Below are 10,422 nucleotides of genomic sequence, written 5' to 3'. Positions count from 1 at the left end.
ACATGAGGAACTGAGACGCAGAGAGGTGAAGCATTTGCTCAGGGTCACACAGCTACTAGATGACTGAGCCCAGACTTGGACTCCAGGGGGCTGGCTCTAGAGGCTGAGTCACTAACCACTGCTCGAAACTGTTTTGAATTCCCAGTGCTGTGCATCCTGGCCTTCTCAGAAGCCCACAGCTTTTGTCAGCGGCTCCAGGGAGTGGTGACTCCAAGAGGCTGACTGCTTCCAGGGGCCCCTGGCTTGCAAGGTCCTTTCCCAGCTTCCTCAAGGATCGCTGACCACACGTCTTCCTGCTTCCTTTCCCTGCCTCCTGGGGCAGCTGGGAGGCCCCTTGGCTAAGGCTGAGGGAAGCGGATGCTGAGAGCTGACCTCAGCTGCACAGTAAGCCAGAACCACAGACAGAGACCCGCCGCTCCATGTCTCAGAAATTCATTTATGTCTCAGTTCATTCCCTCATTTCAGTGTTTAGTGATCAGAGCAAAATAGAGGCCAGCAGAAAGCCAGAGGCAGAGAGAAGGAAGGGGGAAGAGGAAACCTGTCGGTTAATTTTCCAATTCTCCCTGCTAGTTCCCTCCGGTCACTAGGGATGCTGAAAAAGCCCAACCCCCGAAGCTGGAAAGTGATCAAGAAACAGTCAAGGCCGAGATGAGGAGGCTGATTTATGGGGCCAGTGCTGGGGAGCGGGAGTGAGGGCACCAGCTGCGGGAGAGAGCAATTCATCACAGCTCCCAGGAAGAGCAGAGGGCCTTCACAGATCTAGCCCCGACTGGGCTCCCTGGCCTCCCCTGCTCTCAGGAGGACGGAACTTATCTTTGGGGCTCCCAGTACCTCTCACTTCTCTCCCCCAGTTCTCCTGGGTCTGTAGTCTCTTTGAACCTTTGAGTTGGGGGTGGGATGGGGAGGGACAAAGAATACAGCCCCAGGCAAGTCCCTTCTCTGAGCTTTAGTTTCCCCATCTGTAAAACCAGAGCCTTAGCCCAGCTGGTCAGCCTTACAGGGAGGCTGTGGAGGAAAAAGGCTATGGCCATGAGTTGCAAAGCCCTGTTCCCACCCAAGAGATGACAAGTGTGAGGTGGGAGTGAGGACCTTGCCTCCTACTGCTGTGGTCCTGGGTTCTTCACGTGGAGGTGTGTGCCGGGCACACAGGGCTGCTGCAGCTGAGGTTCTGTCTGTGCAGGTGCGTCCACCTGTGCATAAACACGGTGTGTCCAAAGCCACAGCCGAGTGTACGGAGCATGCGCGAGTATGCATGTGCGTGTGCAGACATGCATGTGTACGTGTGTGCAGCTGCACCAACACCTGTGAACTCCAGCTCTCGTGTAATCTCTCTACCCCCACCAGCCTGGGAGGACTGCTCTGGAGAGGTGGTGGGGGTGTGTCTGGGTGCTTATTCACGGGCCCCATCCAGCTGGTTATTTATTGATTAATTCTGCTGCCAGCTGATAGATGCCAAGCCTGTGCCAGACGCAGGCCCTGGGCTGATTTACATAATTAAAAACCATCAGTAACAGAGCCGGGCCTCACCCGCCAACTGTTTCCTCTAGCATGACAAGCCGAGCCTCTCTCCTCCCCGCCTCCCTGTCCTCTGCACCCTCCCGGCTCCCTCTCCTTCCAGACCCCCTCACCCTCCTGGCCTGCTCTGTGTCAGTATGCTGGCCTGGGCCCCTCCATGACGTCAGCCGCAGCTCAGTCAGTGATGGAGAGCTCGTAGTGTTCTGGGATTCTCCAGTCACTGACTCTGAGATGCTATTAGTGGACAGTTCTAAGGTTCTTCGATGGAAAGCCTCAGATTATAAGATTCAGCTCTGATCCTCGGAGTTGTGATTTTTCAAGAGTCTATTACTCTGTGTGACAATGGGGAAATGATGTTTGCTCTCGGCAGCTCTGCCTGCGCTCAGGGAGGTGGGGCTGCTCTCTGGAGGGCCTGGCTTTCTGTGGAAGCCACCATGGTGGATGGGGTGGGTCAGGCCCTGCTTTCCAGGAGGGAAGAGCATCATGGCAGAGGGCTGGGGTGGGGGCTGGGCACCACAGGAATCTGTCAGAAGGAAGGAGGACCCAGGGATACCCGAGGAGGGCTGGAGGGAGAAATCCTTGCTGATGTCCTAGGCTCCAAGATGGATTTGGAATATATGAGATCCTGTGGAGTGTGTGACATCGGTCCCTTTGCTGGTGTCACCTTCAGTGTCTTCAGAGAAGACTCTGGCATTGAGAGAGACAGTCTGCAGGGAGGAGTGTGGATTATTCTATTTCCCAGCTGTGTGATCATGAGGAAGCTACTTAGCCTTTCTGAGCTTCAGTTACTGTCTCACCTGTGACATGGGGTTTGTTGTAAGGATTAAGTATTAACTTCTGGGGACTTACCTGGTGATCCAGTTGCTAAGACTCTGTGGTCCCAATGCAGGCAGCCCTGGTGCGATTCCTGGTTGGGAAACTAGATCCCACATGCCTTAGCTAAGAGTTCAAACGTCGCAACTAAAGATCTTGCGTGCCTCAACTATAAGACCTGGCACAGCCAAATAGATAAATAAAATAAGTAAAAAATAATTAACTTCTCTAAAGTGCTTGGAATGCAGTTGGTACCTGCTGAACTCCTAATAACTGGTGGCTATAATTGTGTGGGTCCTTGGGGGAGATGAGTAGGAGGCTGGTCAGATATGGTGAAAGTCCAGACACACAGAGGGGTTGGGTTTTCCCATTTTTGCAGGCCAGCTCCCAGTGGGGCTGGTGCTTGGACAATGTTGATTGAATGAATGAGTGATTCTTCTCTCAGCTCTTCCCAAACACAATGCCAGCCCCAGCCAGCTCTCAGCCAACTTAGGCAGGGTATCTGGGTGCATGGCTTCTCTCAGGTGGGTCCCCAGGACTTGCACTCTCCTCCTCCATCTGTCCCATCTCTGCCTCTTTGGCTCCATTCTCACAGCCCAGCTCTGATCCTCAGCAGTAAGGGCTGCCCCTCCCCCAACCACCTCCAAGATTGGTCATAATTTAAAAAATTGAAATAAAGTATGTTTAAAATTAACAATAGAATGTAAGATGGTGCAGCCACTGTGGGACACAGTTTGGCAGGTCTTCAAAAGTTAAACAGAATTACCATATGATCTAGCAATTCCACTCTTATGTATACACCCAGAGGAATTTTAAAGTACACCCTCTGAAAAAGCAAAAGCTCAAACGCTTGTACCCCAGTGTTCATGGTAACATTTTTCACAATAGTCAAAAGATGGAAACAACCCACATGCTTATCTGCAGATGAATGGATAAATAAAGTACAAAACCTTTGCACTTAGTTGCTTCAGTTATGTCTAACTCTTTGTAACCCAATGGACTGTAGCCTGCCAGGTTCATTTGTCCATGGGATTTTCCCAGCAAGAATACTGGAGTGGGCTGCCATGCCCTCCTCCAGGGGATCTTTTGGACCCAAGGATTGAACACTCATCTTCTGTGTCTCCTGCATTGCAGGTGAATGCCTTACCACTGGGCCACTGGGGAAGCCCACAAAACATATATAAAAGTATAAAAAATATAAGTACATAGAATGGAATATTAGTTAGCCTTAACAAAAGAATAAAATTCTGATACATGCCACCACATGGATGAATCTTGAAGACATTATGCTAAGTGAAGAAAACCAGATGCAAAATGACAGATTTGATTTACATACTTTTTTCAATCAAACTTCCAAATCTGATTCCAGTCAAATTCAATTTTCCATATTATACACTCATGGAAGTGTATGATTCCACTTATTTGAGGTACATAGAATAGTCATATTTGTAGAGACAGGAGAAGAGGTTGTCAGGAGCTGGTGGAGGGAGAAATGAGAAGTTAGTGTTTAATGGGTATAGAGTTCCAGTTTGGAAAGATAAAAATATTCAGGGAATGGATAGCGGTGATGAATGTACTTAATATCATGGAGCATACTTTTTAAAATGGTCAACTTTTTAATGTATATTTTAGCACAATAAAAGGCTTCTTTGCAATTGAGGGAGATGATTCTGTTTGTAATCCTTCTTTTTTATTTTTATTTTTTAATGGCCACCATTGATCCTCCAGGCTCCTCTCCTTGTCCCCAGCACATAACAGGACCCCACTCATCCTTTGCTGAATGGATGAACCGGGCCTCCCATCTGGCCCCACGAAGAGCCTCCTTGATCCGCTACTTGGCCAGGCAGCTGGTTCTCTTTTCTCTCTTTATTTCACCAAAACTGACAGCACATGAGCCAGCCACAGGTTGTTTGGGCTGAGGACCAGTGCCTGGTAGTGATTAGGTGGTTCTGGGCTTTGAGGATTAGACACGGCCCCGAGGTGACCAAGAAGCGATTTCTCACGGCCGCCTCTTTTAGCACCCATCAGAAGAAAAGGCACCACCCTCGAGAGCCGGCAAGTGTGGGAACAAACAGCTTGGCCTGGGCTTTGGTTGCATTTCACACTGGAGAGGATTCCTTCTTGTTCAGCATGAGCTCCTGGATGTGGCTTTTAATATGTTCGTTGCTGTGTCATCAATTTCTCCCCATGAGCAAGTGGAGAAAATCGTCAAGAGCTGGGGCAGAGTCAGGCTCTTGGGGATCAAGAAATATGCCCCACATCGGGTCTTACAAAACCCTGGTATCTTTTATCAAATGTGAACATTGTCACATAGTCCCCAGGTGACAGAGTCAGATTATTCAAGGTGCTGACTGTTTAGCCAGGTCATGTTTTTAAAAGCAAAGGAGTAGTTTTTATTGGCATCATCATGTTGTAGAGAAAGACGTTCAATCTTGCCTCTCATTTTAAAAAACTTGATGAGCACCTTTATCCAACAGTTAGTGTTGCTCAGGTTGTGAAAGCAGAGTTTTGCTCGGCCCATCCCTTTTAACTGCTGCTGTAAAGACATCTGCTCAGTGGCCTTGGTGTGATTATGCTTGCTATTTTCTCCATTTCTCTCAACGCTGAATGAAGATCAGGGGGTACATTGTTGCCTGCCAGCTGCTTGGCGAACAAGTGTGAGGGCTGGCATTCCTGAGCTAGTGCCTCCATCCATGGAGCTGTGTCCTTCCCTGCCACCCATAGGGTAGCTGAGTGTCAGTTCTGATCCCTGTGTCCCTTTCTAGTCCACAAAGTTACTTCGTGACTCACAAAGTTACCAGCAACTTAACCAGCAAAGTTCTCTCTTGCAGCATCAATGCTGAGTGATGAACAGGACCCAAATAAATCACAGAGCACATTTCCCTCATATATGTACAATAATCAGGCTGCAGGTGACAGAAGAAAATCCAACTGTAAGTACTTTAATAAATAAGGTGCATTCCTGGAAATATAGGAAAAAACCACAGCTTTTTATTTTATTACCTGTCTTCCTCATCCCACAGGTAGCTTCACTATCTGGTTTAAGATGGTTGCTCCAGCTCCTGCCACTGCATCTGCATTCCAGCCTATGAGAGGTATAGAAAAACAAGAAAGGTATACATACATCTTTCCTTTTGAGGGCATGAGTGGGAAATTGCACAATTCCTCTCTGTTTTCATTTCATTGGCCAGAATCCAGTCACAGGGCCATTGTCACCCTGCTTATTTAACGTATATGCAGAGTACATCCTGAGAAATGCTGGACTGGATGAAACACAAGCTTGAATCAAGATTGCCAGGAGAAGTATCAATAACCTCAGATATGCAGATGACACCACCCTTATGGCAGAAAGTGAAGAAGAACTAAAGAGCCTCTTGATGAAAGTGAAAGAGGAGAGTGAAAAAGTTGGCTTAAAACTCAACATTCAGAAAACTAAGGTCATGGCATCTGGTCCCATCACTTCATGGCAAACATGGGGAGACAGTGAAAACAGTGACAAATTTTATTTTGGGGGGCTCCAAAATCACTGCACATGGTGACTGCAGCCATGAAATTAAAAGACACTTGCTCCTTGGGAAAAAAGTTATGACCAACCTAGATAGCATATTAAAAAGCAGAGACATTACTTTGCCAAAAAAGGTCCATCTAGTCAAAGCTATGATTTTTCCAGTAGTCATGTATGGATGTGAGAGTTCGACCATAAAGAAAGCTGAGCGCTGAAGAATTGATGCTTTTGAACTGTGGTGTTGTAGAAGACTCTTGAGAGTCCCTTGGACAGCAAGGAGATCCAACCAGTCCATCCTAAAGGAGATCAGTCCTGAATATTCATTGGAAGGACTGATGCTGAAACTGAAACTGCAATACTTTGGCCACCGATGGGAAGAACTGACTCATTGGAAAAGACCCTGATGCTGGGTAAGATTGAAGGCAGGAGGAGAAGGGGACGACAGAGGATGAGATGGTTGGATGGCAACACCGACGCGATGGACATGAGTTTGAGTAGGCTCCTGGAGTTGGTGATGGACAGGGAAGCCTGGTGTGTTGCAGTCCATGGGGTTGCAAGGAGTCAGACATGACTGAGCAACTGAAGTGGTTTATTTAAAAAATGAAGAGACCGCTAGTTGTCCCCCAGTATCCCCTCTCCCCTTCTTCTACAGTACTAGTAGAAGTTTTGCTGAATATGACGTACATAGCTGCCCAGATAAAGACTACATTTCCCAGTTTCAGTTAAGTTCAGAGTCTTCTCCAACACCACAGTTCAAAAGCATCAATTCTTCGGCACTCAGATTTCTTTATAGTCCGGCTCTCACATCCATACATGATTACTGGAAAAACCATACCTTTGACTGCTGCTAAGTCACTTCAGTCATGTCCGACTCTGTGCGACCCCATAGACGGCAGCCCACAGGCTCCCCCGTCCCTGGGATTCTCAAGGCAAGAACACTGGAGTGGGTTGCCATTTCCTTCTCCAATGCATGAAAGTGAAAAGTGAAAGTGAAGTCGCTCAGTCGTTTCTGACTCTTTGCGACCCCACGGACTGCAGCCTACCAGGCTCCTCCATCCATGGGATTTTCCAGGCAAGAGTACTGGAGTGGGGTGCCATTGCCTTCTCCAATACCTTTGACTAGACAGACCTTTGTTGGTAAAGTAATGTCTCTACTTTTTAATATGCCGTCTGGGTTGGTCATAGCTTTTCTTCCAAGGAGCAAGCATCTTAGCTATACACTTTAGTCTACTTACTTTATTTTTTTCGGTTGTACTGTGCAGCATAAAAGATGTTAGTTCCCCAACCAGGGATGGAACCCATGCCCTCCATAGTGGAAGTGTGGAGATTTACAGCTGGACCACCAGGGAAGTCCAGGCAGTCTCTTCATTAATTCAGTGAATAGCATTGAGTGCCCATGGGGATGAAGATGGGGCAGTGAACAAAACAGCAAATATTATGTTTCTTCCGGAGCTCACACTAATGTGTGAGAAGAACAACAAGAGAGGGTTTCAAGGAGGGCATGGTCAGCTGTGCCTAAGGTAGCTGATGGGACAAATCAGAGGTGAGGTAAGGACCTGGTGACCTAGACAAGGAGTGGAGAGGAGGGACAGAGACTGACTGAAGAGGCCTCCTGGAGAGGAACTGAACTGGGGTGAGTAAATACAGACAGTTCTTTGGATATTTTTTTCTTTCTGTAAAACAAAAAAAGAGAGAGAAGTGGGAGTGTGAAGTCAAGACATGTTTTTTAAAGATGGAGAAATACAGTATGTGTGTGGTAGTGGGAATGATCTCAGGGGAAAATGAAAAATGAAGATGAAAGAGAAAGATGCGGGAAATGCTGGAGGAAGATCCTTGAGGAGATGAGAGGGATTGGGATGAGGGCACAATGGAACCTTGGTCTTAGAAAGAGGGACATGGGCGTTGGTGGAGTCTCTTCTGATTACTCCTGAATCCTCAGTGAAAAAAGGAAACAAAGTCAACATGTGACAAGAAGCCTCCAGGAGGGACGAGATGGCTGCCACTGTTGTGTCCAGCATCATGCCAGCATTCCAGGTGGGATGAAAGGGGAAGAAAAGTGAAAGAAAAGAGATATCTTTCCTAGAAACTCACCTGCTGCTTTCTGCTTAGATCTTATTGGTCAGAACTGAATCACATGGCTACCCCTAGCTGCAAGGGAGGCTGGGAAATCAGGACCAGGATTCTCAAGACCAGTTGAGAGGGCACACTGCCTCATCAAATGCAGCCAGAGTTCAGCTAAGAGAAGGAAGGGGGCTTGCCTGTCATGCACTCCCATGCCTGTGCCAAGGTCTGCTGTACCCAGCCCGCCAGGGGTTTGTGCATGTCTAAAGAATGCAGAGGCAGCCACTATGCCTGTGTGATCATTACAAGTCTTCTACATCATTGGCCATTAATTTCATGGACCACAGCTCCCAACTCCAATAGTGTTATTTGATAAAAGATAAAATAATTTTGCCAATAGCTTAACCTGTTTGCTCTGACTTGTCACTCACTGTATGGCTGCCTTTATAAGGGTCCTGGTGATAGAGTGGTTTGTACCTGGCTTTCCTATGGGGCCAGCCACTTTGAATAATGCCTCTGTGCTTCTGGTCTCTACTCTGCCGTTAGTGATGGGAGCCATCAATTTTGTACTGGAAAGCTTTATTTTGTGCTTGTTCTAGAAACACTCCAGTAGTTTCCCAGAGTGATACTATGATTGTTTTCTAGGGAAACAGATGTGAAAATTCCAAAGGCTCCTACCGACCACTAGACAACCTGACAGGAGAGACCCCGAACTGGTTGTAGCTATGACACAGATCCACTGGCAGGCACATGGGATTGTACTTTCTATTTTTACTCTTTTGTCTTTGCTGGTGCAAAAATCATACCTCTTCAAACCAGAGCATTCAAATAAAAAATCCTAGTCACTGATTATGGTTATGCCTTATTCTAAATTATAGAATTTTAAAAATATTTTCATCCCTAGTTTCATGTTTCAACAAACCATTTTCCATGATCAATCCATTTTGTTCTTTGAAGATGTAATACGACACAAACATGTTTGAGAGCTTACTATGTGCCAGGCACTATACTAAGTGCTTTATATAGATTGTGGCAGTTTTAATATATGCTTCCTTTTTTTTTTTTTTTTTTGACACTCTTCCTGTGAAGAGCTGGAATTTACATCCCTTTCCTTTTAATCTGAGCTGGACTTACTGATTCGTTTATCACCAGTACTAGGCAGTGAAAGTAACGCTTTCTGATTTCCAAATTCAGGTGCAAAAATGCCACGCAGTTTCTGCCTGGTTCTCCTGGGACACTTGTTCTAGAGGAAGCCAGGCACCAACTCCCCCGATTCTGCCATGCTAGATGTGCGCACCAGCTCCAGCAGAGCTGCCAGACTCCAGTGGGCACCAGATGCCAGCCATGTGAGTGAGCGATCTTGGCCATCCAGGGCAGCCCAGATGATGTATCAGATGATGGCAGCCGCAGCTAGCATCTGACTGCACCTGCGCGAGAACCCCCAGTGAGAACTGCCCAGCTGAGCCCTTCCAGAATTCCTGACCCACAAAAGTGTGAACAGAATAAAATGGTTGCGTGTGCGGTTTTTTTTTTTTTCACCGCTAGAGATTTTCAGCAGCAATAGTAACCAGAAGATTTTTTCAGATAAAGCAATTGAGCCCCAGAGAGATTAAGCAACTTGCATCCGTTTTCATGGCAAAGATAAGAGATGAGTGCAGGCAGCCTGATTCTAACATTCTGCCTCTTGACAATAAGAGAGGGGAGGAAGCAAAATTAACCAATAAGCAGGAATACACAAAATGTTAAAGTGTGCCAGCCAGGCTACAGCACCTGCAAAAAGTCACAATATTCCACTTCAGAATTGCAAAATGGAAGCGAATGACATTCCTCCAACTTTTCCTCTTACATCCGAAGACTCATAACTGCCCAGGGAGGTCAGGGTTTTGAGACCACACAAGGGAGGTCCAGACCCCTCGATTCTTAGTATCAGGCACGGGAGTGCTGGAGCTTCCTGGCAAAAAATATTAGAGCCATAAAATTAAAGGAAATCAAATTGAACTGTTGGAAGCACCCTGGATTTCATCTCATTCAGTATTCCACCCAGAGCAAAGAAAGGAAAGACCATGGGAGAGCAAAGCTCGATACAGTGGCCTGAGTAGCATCAATAGGAGGCTGATGATTAATGTGCAAGGAACTGTAGAGGAAATATGGCAGGGTCAGATCACAGGGTTAGGATGGTCACTGAGGTCTGGGGACTGGGTCAGCTTCAGGGGCATGTAACTTGTGCAGTCACCCTGCACCCCTTGCCTTAAAGGACCCCACATTTCACTGAATGCTTTGCATTGCTGTCTTGAAAGTCTTAATACTTTTTGAAAAGGGGGTTCTGCCTTTTCATTTTTTATTGGGTCTCACAAATTATAGAGTTTGTCCAGGCTGTGGAGGTCTGACAGCTGGCTCAGGAATGAGCATTTCAGCAGGGAGAGTGGGACAGGCAAAGCCTGGGGGCTAAAAAGCCCAGACTCAGCTTGGGAAGCAGTCACTTGCCCATGACCATAGTCAGGAAGAGGCAGACAAGGAACTGGACCTGG

The 10,422-nt window shown here is 47.0% G+C and overlaps 1 long non-coding RNA gene across 1 annotated transcript; it reads left to right on the top strand.

The window, feature by feature from the left end:
- The first annotated feature begins 5,159 nt into the window (after positions 1 to 5,159).
- On the top strand, positions 5,160 to 8,742 carry LOC147372470 (uncharacterized). Its single transcript, XR_015164877.1, has 3 exons — positions 5,160 to 5,261; positions 5,352 to 5,442; positions 8,540 to 8,742. It is a non-coding gene; the product is annotated as an uncharacterized LOC147372470 (long non-coding RNA).
- The last annotated feature ends 1,680 nt before the right edge of the window (positions 8,743 to 10,422 follow it).

The sequence above is a fragment of the Bos grunniens genome, chromosome 5 (assembly GCF_055505025.1).
Source record: "Bos grunniens cultivar Pamir isolate PY7600 chromosome 5, Bosgru_T2T1.0, whole genome shotgun sequence".
Taxonomy (NCBI): Eukaryota; Metazoa; Chordata; class Mammalia; order Artiodactyla; family Bovidae; genus Bos; species Bos grunniens.
Note: the sequence above shows the minus strand (reverse complement) of the source record. Positions and strands in the feature narration are given on the sequence as shown.